General features: G+C 27.1%; 1 protein-coding gene across 4 annotated transcripts in view; it reads left to right on the top strand.

Moving 5' to 3' along the window:
- The window catches only part of LOC111621405 (glutamate-gated chloride channel-like), a 133,903-nt gene that overhangs the window by 41,549 nt on the left and 72,084 nt on the right, over window positions 1-20,270 (top strand). The window contains exon 1 of one of the 4 annotated variants that reach the window (XM_023363520.1): window positions 7,871-8,037. The exons of the other annotated variants lie outside the window; for them this stretch is intronic. The gene's annotated coding sequence lies outside the window, so the exon portion shown is untranslated. Of the gene's footprint in view, window positions 1-7,870; window positions 8,038-20,270 lie in introns of those variants that run through there. 4 annotated transcript variants of the gene reach the window in all.

The following is a 20,270-nucleotide window of genomic DNA, read 5'->3' on the forward strand; positions in this document are numbered from 1 at the left end:
TATATATATATATATTATAATTTATTTTAATAATATTTAGTGTTGTTTCTTTGTCTTCTAATGAGATCACAAGAGAACACAAACAGATTTGAGTTCATTTGTATATAAATTTTAAAGTATTAAAGCTTACTTTATAATTATTTATTATTACTAATTTGTAAACTTTGACCTTAAAAATAAGGATATTTTTTTGGGGGTGGGGTTAATTTTATTTTAAAGAATGTTTAAAATTTATTAAAAATAAAGCAACAATGGATACATATTAATAAGTTAGGCGAAGCTATGCTTTTAAATAGGAATTAATGATGTTGGATAAATATTTATACCAACGTATTCTGTGTATGAAAGGCAATTTCGAAGTGAAATATTAAAAGTTATTAATTATTTACGAGTAAAGACATTGCGTGAATGTTAAATATGTAGTGTATCTCTGACAAACGAATTTTGTCGTATACTTTCTTTTGCATTTATTGTCTAGTTTTGTAGGCCTTTTATATTTAATATCCTTTACCTTAGGTAGAATGGGTTAATAAAATGCTTCAACACTACAGAAAATTTTTGTATATTTGCAGATTTTATAAAATATGCATAAAAGAAAGATGTTTTAGTTCTATTATTGAACATAAAAAGGAGAATTTGCCATCTTTACTATTATGTTTTTCTGTTAGAAAAAATTTTTTTTCCTTCGTTTATTATTATTATTTTTTTCTTTCTTTATAGAAATACAAATCTGTATCCTCGGACTATGAAAATGAATGTAAATAAAATTTTACGTCTCTATTTTCCTAATCTCCATCGCATATACAAAAATAGAACTTTCTTCTTCCTCCTCCTCTTCTTCTTCTTCTTCTTCTTCTTTTTTTCCTCCTGCTTGAGAAAAAGTCGAAGCCTTTTGTGCTTAATAAAATGCAGTAATGCCAGGACGAAATGCCTGATTTTACTGCTTTCCTAGGCTATATGTCGATAAAATACCAACGAAAAAAAATATATATATTTCTAGAGTGAAAGAATTTACAAAATTTTCTCGATTATAGGATAATAAAATTATTATTATTTAGTAAATAAAAATAAAAAAAATGAAACTTTTCTACCCATTATCTTTAAGTATCTGATCAAATGAATGAGAACAAATTGAAAATATTTTACTTTAAAACATCTGCAAAGGAAATTATTCCAAGTTAAAGATAGTAAAAATAAGAAAAAAATCAATGAGAATTAAATTTTTATTATCAAACAAAATCTTGCTTGAATTTAAATCTAACTTACAATTTTATCTTTAATAATAATAATAATAATACAATCTTCTATTGGAATTATCGTTATTATAGTTTTCTAATTATCAATATAATTAAAGTTCTTCCTTATATGAAAATATATGAAAACAATTATAATAATAAACTGTTTATCAATTAAATAAAGTTTAAAGAGTTTTCTAATTTGTAGAATATCAAATTTCAAAAATAAAAGAATGAAAAGGACAAAAGATTCTGACCAATTCTTAATCAAAATGTTGTTAAGAAACGTCAGACAATACAGACAATATTGTTAAGGAAACCCAATGGTTGAAAAGTTCGTGAACAAAATACTGTTAAATACATCCGTACTTCATCTGTTCTGAAAGCAGAAAGAATAAGAAGAAGAAGAAGAAGAAGAAGAAGAAGATGGTTGCAAAGAACATCCGTTCACTTTTGCCTCTTCAAAATATCGTTAAGGAACTTTCTACCATTGTTAACTACAGCAGAAAATTTGTCGAAAAGCATTTCTCTATCACTGATTATCATTCATATTTTCTGTAGAGAAATAAACTTCCTTCTAATATGTATTTATGAGAATTGCTAATGTATATTCATTAATATGTTCTTAACAGTTATTTTTCTCTCCGAGAAGTTTTGATGAATATTTCAGTATCTACCTTTTCATTTTTAATGTTATAAATATTTTCGCACATACATTAAATATTCTCGTTTTGAATATTATCGAGGAAATTTCTTTAATACAGTCGTACAAGTTCCTAAATTTATTAAATGGAAACGTATTCTTTTCAATTTTAAAATGAAAATTTAAACAAATCGAATATCAATTGGTGAAAAATAAGGATAAATTCTAAAAAAAATAATCCTTAAATAAATCATTTCATCTTCGATTTTGAATTAAATTACACTAACCGAATCAAGCAATTAATCCCTATTCTTAAATTAATCATAGAGAGATATCAGTTAGGATTAGAGATAATCCTTATACATAAAATTTCCATATGTTTTATTATTCGTAAAATAAAGAGAAATTCAAGGATAAGTCACATAAATTGATGAGACCGAGAGGTGGAAAAAATGAAGTAAATTGATTCTCATTCAACATCATTAGGGCTTAAAGTCGCTGGAGATGCGCTAAATGAACTTTCCACTTTGTCAAAACTCGATCAGGAAAATGAATCCTTTCATCTTAAAGACTTTTCGATCAAATCAAAGAACAGAAGATCACAGCAACTTCCCTTAGGGAATAACTCGTATTAAATGAAGCTAAAATAACTTCAACTTAAAAAAAAAATACTAACGAAACGTTAGAATTATCGTATTGGAGGGAAAAAAAACACTCTAAATTGAGGGTTTAGTTCCTTAAATCGAGAAAATTTAAAATCTATACGTCTTAAGTTTTCTAAAAATATTCTCGAATTTTATTAGCAGACCAGTGGCGCGTTATACTACGGTCATAAAGGGCCCCCACCAACAGTAGGCCTCAAACTAATCTTTCATTTTACCCCCCCAAAAATCTGTCTAGGCCCCATAGGCTATAACACGTATGGAAGATTAAGAAATTCGGAAAAAATAAATTAATTAATTAATTTAAAATACCGAAATACAAATTCTTTCATACGTTATCAATAGAGAAAATTATATTATCTACTGATATAAATTTAATTAGACTTTTAATAATTAAATCTCTAGCAATTTCTTTATATATATATATATATGTATGTATATTTTTAGTAGATAAAGTAACTTTTCAATCATGGCTTTCGACACATTTTCTCTCACTTCATATTCACTTCTATATTATTGAGCATTAATGCTGTTTTATTGCTCGTTAAAACAAATTATGCCATTAACATCAAACGTTCTACAAGAGGCATATAATTATTGTCTTACTTTCTAACTCGTTCTTTATTTTCTTACCGAATAAAGTATTAATAAACTAGTCTTGTCTTTAACCGTATTTATGGTAACCATTGGTCGTGCATGTATCGTTTTAAGGGAGATTGAGAAGATTAAAATTTCATTAATGGATTGTTGATAAATTCGACTAGAGAGAGAGAGAACCCATTTTAAATACATTCTCATACGTATCAACATTATAACATTCTCTTTTCAATTCAACTTTGTGGGTTTAAAATGTAGTTTAATTCTTATTTAAAAGTATTTTTAGGGATTATTTTTGTTAAGCGGCTTTAAAGCTTATTTAGAAGGGCTATTTATGGTTGTAAACGTTCCCTTACTTATTTAATGAGTGCGTGTTTTTTAACAGTTTCCATCGTTTATCTTGGAAATTCTTTTCCTTTAAAGAAATTTAAGGGAAAATACTTTCTTTCTAACACTTCTCGTGAAGGAAAAATCAACAATATTCTACGCTAATTAACTTTAATTTAAATATATATATATAATAAAAATAGAAAATTCGATAAAACTTTATTTCTTAGACTTTTCTAATTTCCTATCGTGTAAGAATGTATTTTTAATACTTGAAGGCCAATTTAATAGTAATTGTTCGATAATTATGCGACTGAATTATTTATAATGGACCATGATTAAGCATGCAATTAGAAATTATGAGTCTTTGATGAATTACATCACTATGACTTATAGAACTACAGGATGTACTATCTATAGAACAAGTTATATGTTTTTTTTTCTTAATCTTTTATATAAATTCTGTAATATTTTAAAAATGTTTACATTGAATAGTCTGTTTCTTTATTCAGAAAGCCGCTTAGAACATATGATATAATAATTTATCATCATTTTATAATAAACAATACATGATAAAGTTCTGTATCATATAATAAAGTTAATCTGTAAAATTAAGTTAATAATGATTAAAAAAATGTTAGAAGATTCTTTAATTTACAATTTTCAATCAGAAATTCGTTTAAATTTAGCATTGTTCTTAACGTATATATATATATATTTTTTTCCCTAGTGTTTAATTAGAACAATGTTTAATATTTTTAAAATATAATTCAGGTTATAAATATATTATACACCAAACAATAATTCAAATTGTCTGTAATCTGATCTGAATCATTCGTATCTTTTTTATATATCATGTATAGACTCAGGTGAAGTATCTGAAACAAACCAAGTATAGAGTAAGAACGATAAAAGAAATGTTTTGTTTTGATTGACATTTCTAAAATTATTTACAGATAAAAAATGATAAAATAAAATATTTTAAAAGTTGATTAAGAAAAAGAAATAAATAAATATATATATACAGACTGTATATAATTTATTTCAGGTAGAAAAGATTCATCTATCATTTCTTTTTCTTTTCACTTCCTAAAGAGAGGGCTTTTCCACTGATGAATTCTTTTCTATCCACCTTCTCATTCATCACATCAACAAAACAAACAACAACAAAAAAAATACTTTTGATTTTTTTCTTTGGTTTGTTTGAACCATTCTTCACTTTCATTGTTGTGTCCAGTTTCTTAGCCATGTCCACGTTTCGGACAAACTTATTTTTCAAATCTTACTTTCACAATTTCTAAAAAAAAATTTCTATTCTTCTTTCCATTTTTATTAAAAATATCCATAGATATAATAGAATATACATTGATAAGTGTCAATCTTCAGATCTTCTACATTGTTTTCTAATTATTTCATTGTGATTATCATTATTTTTACCATTATCTAACGTAATTTATTAAATACTTATTATTCTTTGATAATGTATTTTCACATTCGGTTTTCATTATCTTTACATCCCTCCATTCACATTTAGTTATCTATTATACAATATATATTGTTTTGTATCCCTTATTCTTTTCTATTATATTGCGTATCTCCCCAACTTCTCCACTCAAACTGTTCAATTTTCTTTCTTTTTTTTTATTTCTTCCTATCGTGCAATTCTCTTTGCAGGAAAAAATAAACGATTTTCCTTTTCTATGATGAACTCGAAACAATATTATCTGTAAAAGTCATTATCTGTTTTTTGATACGGACGACATCACCTACTCTTTACTGTTCTGTATGCAACAGAAGATATAAAACAGAAATCATCCGGGCATAAATGATTAAACAGACATGCTCTATTTTTCTTCGCTTCGATATTAATAAATTAATGCCACTGTTATTATTATTTTTTTAATTATCAGTTAATTTATCTGAAAAAAAACCCAGTTGAATATATATTTTTTTAAATAGAAATTTCTATTTAAATTTTGTTAGAAACCGATGAAGCAATTATTTTGCTCGGGGTCATGCTGATTGTATAATTTTTGTCAGTAGCTTTCATAAGGTTTCTCTCTCTATACGCGTCTAGAAGTATCTTAAAAAAGCTCTCAGTTTAATCTCAAACAGCTGTTGAGTTCTTCTCAATTTTCTGCAAGAGGTTATCGAGATCTTCAAAACTCTACGAGTTGTCAACGGGATCTACAGAAATAACAAAGACGGAAGTTGTTTACTTCACTCAAACACTTCTTCCATCACACGCTTTATAAATTTGGGCAAAGCAGAAATACAGTACTTCCAGATGAATGTTTTACATCTGTACTGTATACGAAAACTTTTCTTTCCGTACTTACCACTCCTTTATATTAATATTACCAGGCAAGATCTTCTATACGTTTCAATAGCGAGTTGGCATTCGAGAGGTGCTACTTTTACCAGAACAATAAGCGAAGTCATAAACTTTGCAGCCTTTACGGGTTCTGACGTCAGTTTATCGTCTCCTCTGACATTACGTCTACTTTATGACTATTTTACAATGCCAGAGTTAAACGTCAAAGAGCATGCGTCAAAAATAATAGAGATCTTTTGCACACACCCCCCTTTAATAATCATCCGTATTTAAAAGTAATTTAAAAGATTATCGAAAATAGAAGAAAATAAAAAAAAAGAAGAAGCATGCGAGTAGAGTTAGCCGGATTTACATACATATTCAGTTATGTATGCACTTAATTCTTGGCTGTTCCTCCGGTCATCTATTATCAAGCCGTCAGTTGCAGACTTTAAGTGAGATTCTTGATACTAGTTGTTTGGCACTATGAATGGAAATTTTCTAGAAAGGATTGTAAAAAAATTGGAATATGATAGTTCTACTTTGAAACATTGAAAAATTCTCCACGTAAAAGAATATTTTTATTTTTTGGTACGAGTAAACAAGAATGTATTGAGACTTTGTCAGAACAAATCAATTTTGCTTTTTGAACAAAGCAAAGATATTATTGTTTCTTGAAATAACGGATCAGTTGGTTTTTGGAATGAAGTCTGGATGCCTTTCGAATGATTGTAAAAGAACTAGTAGAAACTTTTCTTTCCCTTTTTACAATGGCATATATGGAAAGAAAAAACAGGGTGACCTTAGCAGGATACCCCCGAAATGATTCGTTGAAGGTATGACACAAATATTTGGAATTTGGTGTGAATCGAGTTGAGCCGAAATGAAGCGAAGGGAGTATCTGATACACTTGTTTAAATTGGAAGATATTTAGGTAGAATCTTTATTTGAAATGGCACTGAGTTTACTGCAAGTAAATAGAAAGGAATACGTCTGAAAAATTTTCTTCAATTGATACGAAGGATAATTGGGAAGGAACAGAAAAATTGAATAAAAAAAAAAAGTAATAATAAAATACTTTGAAAACGGATCTCTATTGATATTTTTACTTTTATCCTTAATAAATCTTATTTTATAAAATATAAAATGTAATTAAGGAATCGAGTAATTGTTTAAAATTGTAGAAGTTATTTATTATAATTGAATGAGAGAAGACAGTTGTGTTAACGAGGACATTCCGCTCTTTGTTTACCTCGTTTAGTGAAGAAATCAGATGTTATGAAAAAAACAAAAGCTGTAATAAGTTAGTTATTAGCATAAGGTAAATGGTAATCAACGATTTCTTTGTATCCGTCTTAACAAAACAGAATTCGTTTCTTATTATTTTACTCATTCCTTTTTATTTAATTAAGAAAAAAAAATCGATATCCGGTAAAATTGTAATTAGAAAATGTAATGACTGCTGAAGAGGGGCTTTGGCCCGAAATGCTAAAATGTAGTAGCATACAGGATTAAGTTACATTAAAGATATTTTAATTTGAAAATGTATGATTCTCTTCCCTCAGTATAACAAGTCCTAGTTCACAATATTATCCGAAGTTGTCCAAAGTGGACAAAAGCATAATATACTATTTTGTAAATCCTTAATGAAAAATACTTTCTGGATTTTGTTTGGAATGTTCATTGATTAAATTGTGTGGCTTTCTCTTTAGAACATTTTTACTTCTTTTTTAAAATGCCTAATAATAAATTACCAAATAAGAGTTATCTTGAGAAGAAAATACATGTGGCTTACATCAGTATAATTTTATGAAGAAAATTAACAAAACATTTTATATTATTGAAAATATAAACTGAATAATATTTTAAATTTAAAGATTCCTTTCAATGCTTGGATATGGAAAATTTAAATTGTTGTATACAAATACAGTAGAGCGTCGATTTTCCGAATCAATTGGGGACTGGGGTTGTCCGGATAACTGATATTTCGGATAACTGATTTACGTACGAAAAAATAGTTTAACGCAGCGTTTCTCAAAATGGGCGNTATCTTGAACGTTCATCAGATGATAATTTGACTAAAATGCTCTGTTGTATGTGTAAATTTATCTAATGTCTTTCTGACAACTATAATGAAACTCTCTAACTGTAATGATAACATAACCAATTACCCTTCATCCTTTGTGTGTTTATTAGAGTAGTTCAGCACACTCAGCTTATAGTCCGGATAGCATAGTTGCTGTCTCATTCATCCACGAGGTAGGCCACTTATTTCATAACCTTGAACATCTTTTAGCTTTAATAATTCTTACTTTTTAAAAATAATTGAATTCTCACTATAATTCTACTAAATTTAATTTTAATATATATATAATTTCTTTTTAATTTTAACGTTTAAACTCTTTATTATATGTTATAATATAGAGTAAATTTACTTATATATTAGTTATTTCGTAGGTTAGAGTTTTAAAATTATGCTATTTTAATCCTATAATTAAAACTTACAAGTTTAGAAGAAACACTAAATTAGAGGAAAGTGTTTTCACGATTTTTCCCCCTTTCATGACTCGAGATTGGATAAAGTAGTGAGGAGGAAGGATACGGATCTTTATTTTAAAGCTTCATCAGATTCAGTATTCATCCAGCCTCAAAATAAACGTGATAACCCTTTTCAGACTACATCATCTAATTTAGAAAAGTGAAAGGAAACGAATTGTGAAAACACTTTTACTCTAATTCGATGTTTTTTTTTTTTTTTCTTAGCTTGTAAATTTTAATTATAATTATCGTCCTAGAGTTTTAATTCATTGTATTATATATAGTTTCCGTGTTTATTTTAGGTGTAAACTTACAGTATAGACCCTATAATATATTAAGAAAAATATATTTATTGTTGCGTGACTATGTATTTTAGTCCAATTATCTTTCACTTAAGTAGTTTTTGGTATTGTAAAAAAGCGTGTAATTTATTAATTTAATTGATATTTTTTTCAATTATTCAATTGATATTATTTACTTGACTTAAACAGAATGTATCTATCCAAATCTCGATTTTAGAATCTATTAAATCTCAAGTTAAAATTTAAAATATAGTAATTGAATAGGAAGAATTGGATTAAATAAAAGTACCAATAACAAGAGAATTTCGGTTAGTTTTGTTTTTTTAGACAAAACCTCATAGGAATGTAGTAGACTCTTCTTTTGGATCGTAAAATACAATGTTATGGGAAGTACAGCCGTTTCTTTCCCCCTAGTGAAACTTAACTGTTGAAACTACATTCTACAATCTATAAAGTTACTGTCCGAGTTAGATAAACATTTCGAGACTTTCGGGAACCAAAATTACTGAGTTGAAACCTGGTATAGTAAAGACCCAGTAGTGTAATCAGAATTCTATGATAAGTACGTGACTGGAGAGGGGGAGAAAAATCGAACGATGCGTGTCATATATATATTTCTTTCGAATCGAAATGCGTTATAACGAAAACTAAAGATTTTGTATGAGTTAAATCGAGAACTTTTATGATTTTACTACTCGATTATTTAAAGAAAACGTGTTTCAAGAAATTAATTATGCTACGTTTAAGTCTATCAATTTATGTAGGTTATTGTCTATTGAAACAATTGTTTTAGATAGTAATTTTAAAATTATTATTACACCAGTAAAATATTAATGAGGAATATATGTACTTTAAGTCTTTAATGTTTATCTAATGTAGAATATATGTAGTAGCTAAGGATTTAACGGTATAACTACATATATTCTGCATTAGTATTTTATGTACAGTATTTCGTACTAAACAGTATATTAATACGGTGTAAAGGATGAAAACCTAAAGATATTTAGGCTTGTTCTCTCTCTTTTTTTTCTATTGGAAGTTATCCCGTATAAAATCTGCCAGAACAATTTTCATTCATCAAACCTGAATGGAGATCCATCCACGTTTGACCCCGTGACTTTGTAGTCTGGATAAAACATATTTTACTTAATGGATACTTCTTTATAGAGTCTACTTTAAAATATTTTTCACAAATGATACATTCATTTTATCATTTCAAAATGATAAATTCAATACAAACTTTAAAACTAGGAAAAATAAGTCAGAAGGAAATTACATTTTATCAATGAAAAATTCAAAGGATTTTTATTAATTTTTATTATTATTTTTTATAAATTTTAGGAATTTATCTATATAGAACCTATAAATAAGCACAAAAAAATCTTCAATATACTTCGGAGTAAATAGTGTGTTTTTCAAATACACTGTAAATTTATATTAATGTACAATTGAATTATTGCTTTCCAGACAATTAGTGTCATTGTTAAACAATCTTTACAATCTAAAAACAATCTAATACACTATTTAAACAATAATTAACCATACGAAAACAAATGAATACAATAGTTTATAAGAAATACTCCAAAATATTTGTAAAATTATTTAATTTTTCTTAATGAATTTGTAAGAACTATATAGCATTTGAATTGCTTTATTTATATACTGTATTGTATATAAATTGGAGATTATAATACAGTATATACAATACACTATAGATTCTATTACATACAGTTAAATTCATAGATTTGATACGACATTCTCTTTCTTTCCATCGAAGTGTATATAGATATTTTAGCGAATCTATAGCCTATAGCAAGACAGTTCGATAACAACGTCAAAATTCATTTCTCACAAGTTACATTCTCTTCTACACAAGTGCAAATTTCGTTCATCCCTACCAAATTCAATCTGGGATTCTCCTAGTTGACCTAGATTCTTTAAATTTGTCTCTTCTACATTATTGTTACTCGATCCGCATTTCAATACTCTATGGCTCTGATGCGGGCTTGCTTAGTGAAAGGGAGGAAGAGAATGAAACCATTTCGAACACCTGTTCTAAGCTAAGTCTTCCTGCTTAATAAAAATTTGAAGTTTTTCTTTCTTTCTTTTTTATATTTATGCATTCAAAACTATGCTCTTTTTTTTTATAAAAGGCATGCGACACTCTTAACTTTTATCTACATTAATGAGTTTAATTGAGGGAGAAAACAATTGATAATTTAAAAAAAAACAACAATGCTATTTCTTAAAATCTTTATTTAAAACTTATTTTTTTTTTAAGAATTCTTTTATTCACTTTATTATAATTAGCCTATAGGCTTCTAATCGAGCTATATACATATATTATCTAATTACAAGTAAATTAAGTAATTTGCAAATTATAATTATCTTGAACGTTCATCAGATGATAATTTGACTAAATGACGTCATCAGCTTGGCATTAATGTCTGAAATAAATTAAATTTACATAACCGTGTTATGGTTAATTGTGTAATTTAGTATCCTTGTTATTGTTGGTTTCTTTTTTTTTATCTTTAATGAATTCTTCCTGGTTTTATGCAAGGAAGAAAAACGAAGACAGTCATTTTCACCTATAAGGTCTGACTTATGGGCCTAGCGCGAAATGGCACCCTTGGGAGTTGTCTGGACATGCCTCTTTGTTGCCAGTTGTCCACAAGCTAACTTACTACCGGATATAGAAGGTCTTAGGCAATACCATAGGGAAATTGTCTGTCTGGTTTGGTTCACTGTGTCTTAATAGGTAGAAGGAAGTCAAAGAGATTACTTTCCTTTTTAAATTGTGTTATATATCGGCTCTTAAATGCTCTTTTCTGATAAATTATTGCCTGGAATTTTTTAAAAATTTATCGTTCCGGAACACAAATCGTAAAACAGATCAAGAATAAACTATACATTTTATTTATTTCAAGTCCAAGCTTTACGCTTGTTGAGATTTTAGTAGGTCATATAAACAATTTAATAAATAAATAAATAAAAATTGCTAACTTTAATAAATTTACTGATTTGAATAAGAAAAAAAAAGTTTGCACGCTAAAAAGTAATAAAACATGTAAAACTATTCTTCCTTTTTTCATTTTAAATTGATTTTTCTTCTCCGAAGATGTTAAGTATTCATATTCTAAGATAGTTTAAAACTATTTTTAAAAAATACATATATATTTTTTTCACAATAATAAATAATTACAAACATCTTAAAATTAGTCTATGATTGGTTTAGGATGATTGATTAGTCTATGATTGTAATGCTAAGAATTCGTCATACACGAGTATGGTGTAAAATAAATAAATAAACTGAATGCCTCATTATAATAAAAATAATTTATAAATAACGTCATAATGAAAATAATTAAATTTGCATATCTGCAATATATTTAAAGATACTTTACTTGGTACAATATCTAAAGATTTAATTGGTTATCTTTCCATTTACGAACTCTTTCAACTGTCAAAATTACTTGATGAAATATTGCTTCGGGCGGTCTTCTCTGTGAAGATAAGGTTGAAAAGAATGGTTTACATCAAAGATAACCTTTCTCTGTGATGTCACTTTATTAAAATATTTGATTAAGTCTGCAGGTTATTTGAATTCTTGCGACACTCTGAATTCGTCGCTGTGTATTTGGTTTCCTCTTATTGAACTTTACTCCATTCTACTATATATATATATATATTTTTTTTTCTTGCTTGAGTTGCGAATAATCGATAAAAGTCAAGCACTAGATTTGCACACTACGTATATAAATATATATAAATTTAATAAACTAAGCTATGATTTATATCCATCAAATATTTCGATACTATAAAACTGTCGATAAATTTTAACAGTTATATAATAGGTATTCATAATACACATTTGGGTGTATGGTATAATGAGAAGATGCGAGTAAAGCGTTATGCGAGGATGATATTGTTGCGATAATTGAGAGCTCGGATAATAAGTAGTTGTCAGATGAAGAGCATTGTAACACGGTGCAATAGATATACGACAACAGTTAAATATATTCTAAGGAACATACTATCTTAGTAACAGATACTTACCATTAGAGATTTGGAAATTATAACGTGGAGTAATGTTTATATATATAAAGCAATTAGTGTTTGTGTACAGGTATAAGGTAATAAACTACAAAGATTTTTTGATAGTAGTATTAACTCACCATTGTCATAATGATGCTAAATTCAGAAAAAAAGTGAGAGATCAACTTTAAGTTTTGGTATTTTTGAATCAATTTTAAAATTTGGTGTTGACGATATTTTTATATACGTGAAATTTTTATTTAGAAAGTTTTCTAAAATCTTTTATAGTTATTAAAAGCTACACTTCCTTTATTATTTTTTTTTTACTGAAAGAAATAAGAAATCACAACGTAAACAATATCTCAACTTTTATTCGTAAACCGATTTTTATGGCTATTTTACATTCACTGTTCCGGCTACAGAAAATATTACTATATATTTAGTTTTTATAGTAACGTCAATCAATATTTTAAGTTAGACATACGTAGAATATGATGAAGAATAAATTTAGACAATAAGTATGACTAATTTTATATTATATAACGTTTTAAAAATTATTTGGTTGTTGATTTAAATTTAAACTACGTAAATTTATTTATATTATACAATTTTTCCAATTAAATAAATATAAATTAACATTAAATTAATTCTGAAATAAATAACCTAAATATGATTAATATAATTAACATATAAGTTAATTACTGTAATCTGCATGGAATGGCTAGACGAGAATTTCTCAATTTACAACAGATTTAGTAAATTTATTTGTCATTTCAACACGAAATTCTGGGAAAAACTATTCTTCATCTTGCCCCGATTAGCGATAAGATGATAAATTTAATGTAAGCCTACCGTTTTTTTTTTTCTTACAGTGATCTAGAGCAGTGGTTCCTAAAGTTTTAACATTCGTGTAGGCCTTAAATTTTCATAAGTACCGAGTATCCTTTTGTAAACTACCCAAATTGAAGCACTTAATCACAACTCGAGTAGAAGAATTCATACGAAATAATTCATTAACTATAGTATTTTTTTCTTGTACTGTACATAGCCGAAAATTGCTACGACCCTGTGTTCCCCCCTTGAGGTACAGTACACGTACCACACACACACATTGGGAACAAAGAACTCTACAGAAACGTTTATAGATTTATTTTCTACTTAATTTTACGTTTATATTCTATTAAAAATTACACTAAATTTTTAATTTACTGAGCCATAACATTTGCTATTGTTCTTTCAGCTGTAGCAACCTTAATTTTCGAGTTTATTCATTGTTTAATATTATAAATAAAAGAAATTTCTATATAATTTTTGTTTTATTATTTATTTCGAGATTTTTTTAAAAAAATTTTCTCTAAATTGAAAGATAAAATAACTATATCCTTTACTTAATAGTTTAAAATGAAGAAATTACACCGGTTAAAGTGTTTATTAAGAATGCAAATGATTGAACTAAATATAACTCACGAGTAGACAAGTTTATGTAAAGGAATTTAATGTTTAAATTGCAGAGTTAAATATATAGAGAGTATATGTTAGAAATTGGAAAAGTATAAGTTAGGTAATTAACAAATCAATGAAAGAGTCTATCTCGATACATTAATCACGATGCATCAGGTGTCATTAGACGAATCACGTTCGCAGCACTCGTCATTCCTAAACTTTCTCTATTTAATTCGAATTTGTTGCTTTACTCTTACAAAAATTTTGTATGATAAAAGCTACTTAAAAAGATTTTTTTCCTTGTTTTCATATATTTAAGACAGGACACACTCCATACATTATTTAAATATATTAAATAAAAATTACATAATAATAAATATAATAATTTTTTACAAAATATCTTTAAATTATCGGGTTGCAATTTTCGGATCGTAGATTTATATTTCGTTCGTCTGTTCGTCTGTCCGAACGTCCTTCTTTAATCTCGAGAACGGAATTAAATCGAGACCGGATATGAAAAGATTGGGGTTAACTATATACGAATTTCCGGTCTGGATAGTAAGACATGTGATTTTTAAAATTAAAAAGATTGGTTAAAACGATATTGTGACGAATTTTAAAGAAAAAATTTGTTTTTTTCTATACAAAGATTTAAAACAAATATTAATTAGTATTTACGAGTGTTTTAATATTAATCCCAATTATATATATATATATATATATATATTTATTATTTTTTAAAAAAGAATTATTGATTGGATAAAGAACTCTTCGAATCGATGAAGTAAGAATTTTAAGAACGATTATAATGAAGTTGAATATTTATTAATACACGAAGAGACAAGATTTGTTTTATTTAAGAGGGATTAAATTAATTAATTATAGAATTAATTAGGGGATTTAAAGGTAGAAACTATTAATTCCTAGTGTGTTATAGTGACAAGGAAATTTAATGGAAATTCCAAAGAATCGCAATTCATTAATCGCTAGAAATCGAAAATGTCCCAGTACGACACTTTAAATGTCAAACAGAATAGGGAATTGTTAGCGAAATGGACGAGACACGTTGAACAAAATTACCGGTTGTTTATCAAGGAGATGGTTTTGTTTTAAGATTGCTTCGATTCATCAAATAGATAGTTTTAACTGCATTATATGTTCTATATTTAAGAGTTTTCTCCATTTATTTTCTGTTACGTGGACACAACTTCGATAAAGTTACTAGTATTATGACGTGATCTTTCTTTATCATTATATACTAACTTCAATTACTATTATTATTATTATTATTTTCTAATTTTTAGTACAAATAATTAAATTAGAAATTTCTCTTATTTTACTTTGTATATTAACAACAGACTTTTAATCAAATTTTAGAATTGTTTAAATTGAGGAATAATATTAAAGTTATAGACTAAAGTTTAATATTATTAAATCTAAGGATTATATGATATTAATTAATAAAGTTCGAGATTTTAAACTCCAGTTAAAACTTATTATCATAAACAATAAAGCATTAAGCTCTCATTTTAAATTTAAACATTAAGCTAGATTATTTAAGAATTATCTAAATTAAATTTAAAAAAAAATTAAAGATTTCGTGTGTTATAGTTTTATATTTTGTATTTATAAGTCTATGCAGGAATTTGATTATATCCTGACTTCACTTTAATTACCAGTCCTTTCACCAGAATGAGTGGTACCCAGTGATATTAGTCGCAATCATTACTAGATCACTACCATTATCTGGGACTTTTATGCTATATATTAGTTAAATCGTTTCTAAATCATTTAATTTTGTCAAAATTAAGCATAATCATTGTTCGGTCAACCTGTGAATTAATTTTAGTTTGCAACTTAATCAAAATCCCGTTAAGCAAATTATAATTTTCCTTATACTTTTGATATAATTTGTACTGTACTTCTTGTTTATATATCTCCTTTTGGAAATAATTATGATTGTAATTATTTATTTTTAGTTATTATTGGATTCTTGATNAGTTTTCTCCATTTATTTTCTGTTACGTGGACACAACTTCGATAAAGTTACTAGTATTATGACGTGATCTTTCTTTATCATTATATACTAACTTCAATTACTATTATTATTATTATTATTTTCTAATTTTTAGTACAAATAATTAAATTAGAAATTTCTCTTATTTTACTTTGTATGTTAACAACAGACTTTTAATCAAATTTTAGAATTGTTTAAATTGAGGAATAATATTAAAGTTATAGACTAAAGTTTAATATTATTAAATCTAAGGATTATATGATATTAATTAATAAAGTTCGAGATTTTAAACTCCAGTTAAAACTTATTATCATAAACAATAAAGCATTAAGCTCTCATTTTAAATTTAAACATTAAGCTAGATTATTTAAGAATTATCTAAATTAAATTTAAAAAAAAATTAAAGATTTCGTGTGTTATAGTTTTATATTTTGTATTTATAAGTCTATGCAGGAATTTGATTATATCCTGACTTCACTTTAATTACCAGTCCTTTCACCAGAATGAGTGGTACCCAGTGATATTAGTCGCAATCATTACTAGATCACTACCATTATCTGGGACTTTTATGCTATATATTAGTTAAATCGTTTCTAAATCATTTAATTTTGTCAAAATTAAGCATAATCATTGTTCGGTCAACCTGTGAATTAATTTTAGTTTGCAACTTAATCAAAATCCCGTTAAGCAAATTATAATTTTCCTTATACTTTTGATATAATTTGTACTGTACTTCTTGTTTATATATCTCCTTTTGGAAATAATTATGATTGTAATTATTTATTTTTAGTTATTATAAATTCTGTTGAAATTTATCCAATTTTATACTTAAAAATTTGAATAAAAATTATAAATTTTACGTAATATTTTCCATAAAAATTACATTAATTAGTATTTATTTAATTGTTATTTCGAAGTAACTTTAAAACATTTATAAATGTATTCTGTAAATCCGTAAAATTATGAAGTAATCGATAAAACAAAATATTAAAATTGGAATAAAAAAAAATGAAATTAAATTTATATCAAAATTTTTCACGTAGCAAATATTTATTAATTTTGGATGTTCTTTGCAAGTTTAATATCCTCTTAGTTGACAATCGATAGGTTTTCAGACAAAAATCTCTGTTATGATAAATGATGAAGCACAGGATTTGTTGCTCTCTGACACTGATTAAATCGTTCTATCCAGAGAGAAAGAGAAAGCAAAATTATCTTTCACCACGTGACTACAGATAATGATAACAGGAGAAAAATCAATCAAGTTATAAACAATTTATACAGATTGTTTTTTTAATTTTTAAATAATAAATAATCAAATTTTAAGCAAAAAGAGGACCAGTTATTTTATACAAAATTATTTTTTTTTTAATGTCTAAATAATTGTTTTATTTTGGCTTTTTACAACATTACATCAAACCAGATTACTTTATCTAATTGTTAAGGATAAATATTATAAAATTACAATAATGTATAATAAATTTTGGCTTATATTTATATTATAAATCGTTTTTTTAATGTATCCTGACTCCGAAAATTTTCTCTAATATCTTATACAGGGGGTGAAGAAGTAGATATACAGTTGTGAATCTGAGAAACACAGATGTTTGGTGTTCATTAATATTATTATTTTGTATCTTTTATTATTTCGTATTCCTTATTTGGCATAGGCTACGTGGCATTCTGCCATCGTTAAAACTTTAATGCACCTAATATGAATAGCAAATAAGTGAATTATATTATTAGTATAATTATTCAGCATAAATAGTAGCGTAACCAGGGAGGGGCGCAGGCCCTTTATCTTTGTAAATAAATTAATTAAGAAGGAATCAAATTAAGTACAGGAAGATTTGAATGCGAAAAAACTCTTATACACACGTATAAGAACAAATACGTGTATATTTATACACGTATTTAAAATATCTAAAGAATAAGATTTTACTCTTTACCCACAACCAGGACCTACGAGATGGGTGCAGCAGGGGCACCTCCCAGTGTATGAGCTTTAGGGTGCAGGTTTTAATTCGGGGCCCCTTAATATCGGTTCTGCTTACGCTACTGCAAATAAACATCATTCATAATTCCTAAAGCTGTAAAATCGCATGACAATTCACAGTTCGTAACATTAATTAAAGGAGAATTATAAAATATTGGAACTTGCCCAAATTCTTAATTTTTTTTTATTTTTATGACTGTCATTTCATTGCCAACATCAAGCTAAAACTTGTTTAATGTATTTTTAGATGCGGAAATATTTTGTAAATTATATTTTACAGCCTGTTTTTGATTCCTGGGGCGAAAATACATTTCTTGGAAGCAATTATAAAATTAATCTTAAATAATAATTTATATATATAATAAGCAAATAGAAGAGACCAGATACACACGACTCCCGTTATCTCCTCACTCCTTTGATCTTTAATCACCAAAATTTAATAGCATCTATCACCCTAATACACAAACCTCCCTGCAAAAATTCAGAAATTTTCGACAAAAAGCACAGGAGTTGTTAAGCTTCAAACAGTGGAACAAACTGCTGCCCCCACACACACATACACATACACACACTAACATCCATACATACAGAAATTACCCCCAAATTTTTTTGCATTTTTCGACATTTTAAAGGTGTCCTAAGTCCAAAAACGTAAAAATCTTGGGGGTCATTTTCTGACCGATCGTCATACTTTCCCTCTGTTATATATAACAGAGTTGGGAAAGTAAAAATCGCGGGTCACGTTGAATTTTTCGAGTTTTCTTCACGTTTGTAACAGCTAAATAGGGCCAATTTATTTCCCATAGAAAATCCTCCCCGAAAGCACCTCCTTGGTGGATTGTCCTAGTGTCCCATTAAACCTAAATTACATAATAGTTGCTTACAAATTGATTTTATGCTAGAAACTTAAAACCGCACGACAGGTGTGTGGTTTTTCCTAAGTAATATTCAAATTAAATGAGCGANATTAAGTGTACAGTTGTGAATCTGAGAAACACAGATGTTTACTATTATTATTACTATTTCGTATTACTTATTTGTAATTTAATTTATGCATAAAAATATATATATATATCTTTTTTCCTAATGTATAAAAAATAAATTTATTTAAAAATTATTATATAAATTCTTATACGAAATTGGTTTAACAAGTAAATATTCTTGATGGTGAATTTCGTTTTCTTTCAGTAAGTTGCTATAAGCAATCTCTTTCGTTACATCTTCCTTTTCTTCTTAAAATTGATACACGACAATTTAAAGTGGGATTAACAAAAAAAGAATTGATGAGATTTGAAAATTATTAACATGAAATGAGATTTCGACAATACAATAAGATGTTAAAAATTTCTCATTTTTTGAATGATCAACGTTAGATAAGTTAGAGACCTTTTCGAATTTTATTCAGTTATTTTCTATACTTTATATGAATTTTTCAAAATGTATTAATTTTCCTTTATATTATCTTCATTTTCTTTTATGTGAACTGTCAGATCCATTATTATTAAAGGTCTTAATAGCTTTTTACATTTGCCCCTCTTTCTATGAAGGTATAGGCTTATATACACATCACAATTTATTAGTCATTAGAAATATATATATACGATTATTTCAAAAACCAATTTAAAAATAAACAAAGTTTTTCCTGGGAGCCGCTTATTATCAAAAATGAAAGAGAGAGAGAGAGAGAGAGATAAGTTCAAAATTCACCAAAAACCGCATTTAATAAGTAGAAGCTTTAAAAATTTCTTTTAATAAGTGCAGATTTCCATTAGCTATCGATACAAAAAAATATATCTGTGCATAAAAAGCTTTCAATGTCTGTCTCGAAGGGGGTCTAATGAATGATATCCTCCCCATTAAAATCAGCCATTGGTGAGTGGCACAGCTGACGACTCGCATCTATAGCCGACATTACTCATTAAACCGGCGAGCATAGGGTTAATGGCTGCCACACTACTACCTACCTCTGACTGGAATTAATGAATATGAGCGGCACACATACAAAATGTAGATTTTCTCCGACAGAGTGCACTGCGGGAGACTAATGGCGGATACACGTTGGATACGTTAAAGTACTCACTATCGGAATCTAGTTTACCAATTGCTTTGAGGATTTTTTTCCCTTCTTCTTCTTCTTCTTCTTCTCCTTCTTTGCTCG

Source organism: Centruroides sculpturatus, unplaced genomic scaffold (assembly GCF_000671375.1).
Source record: "Centruroides sculpturatus isolate CEXI.00-Female unplaced genomic scaffold, Cexi_2.0 scaffold329, whole genome shotgun sequence".
Classification (NCBI taxonomy): Eukaryota; Metazoa; Arthropoda; class Arachnida; order Scorpiones; family Buthidae; genus Centruroides; species Centruroides sculpturatus.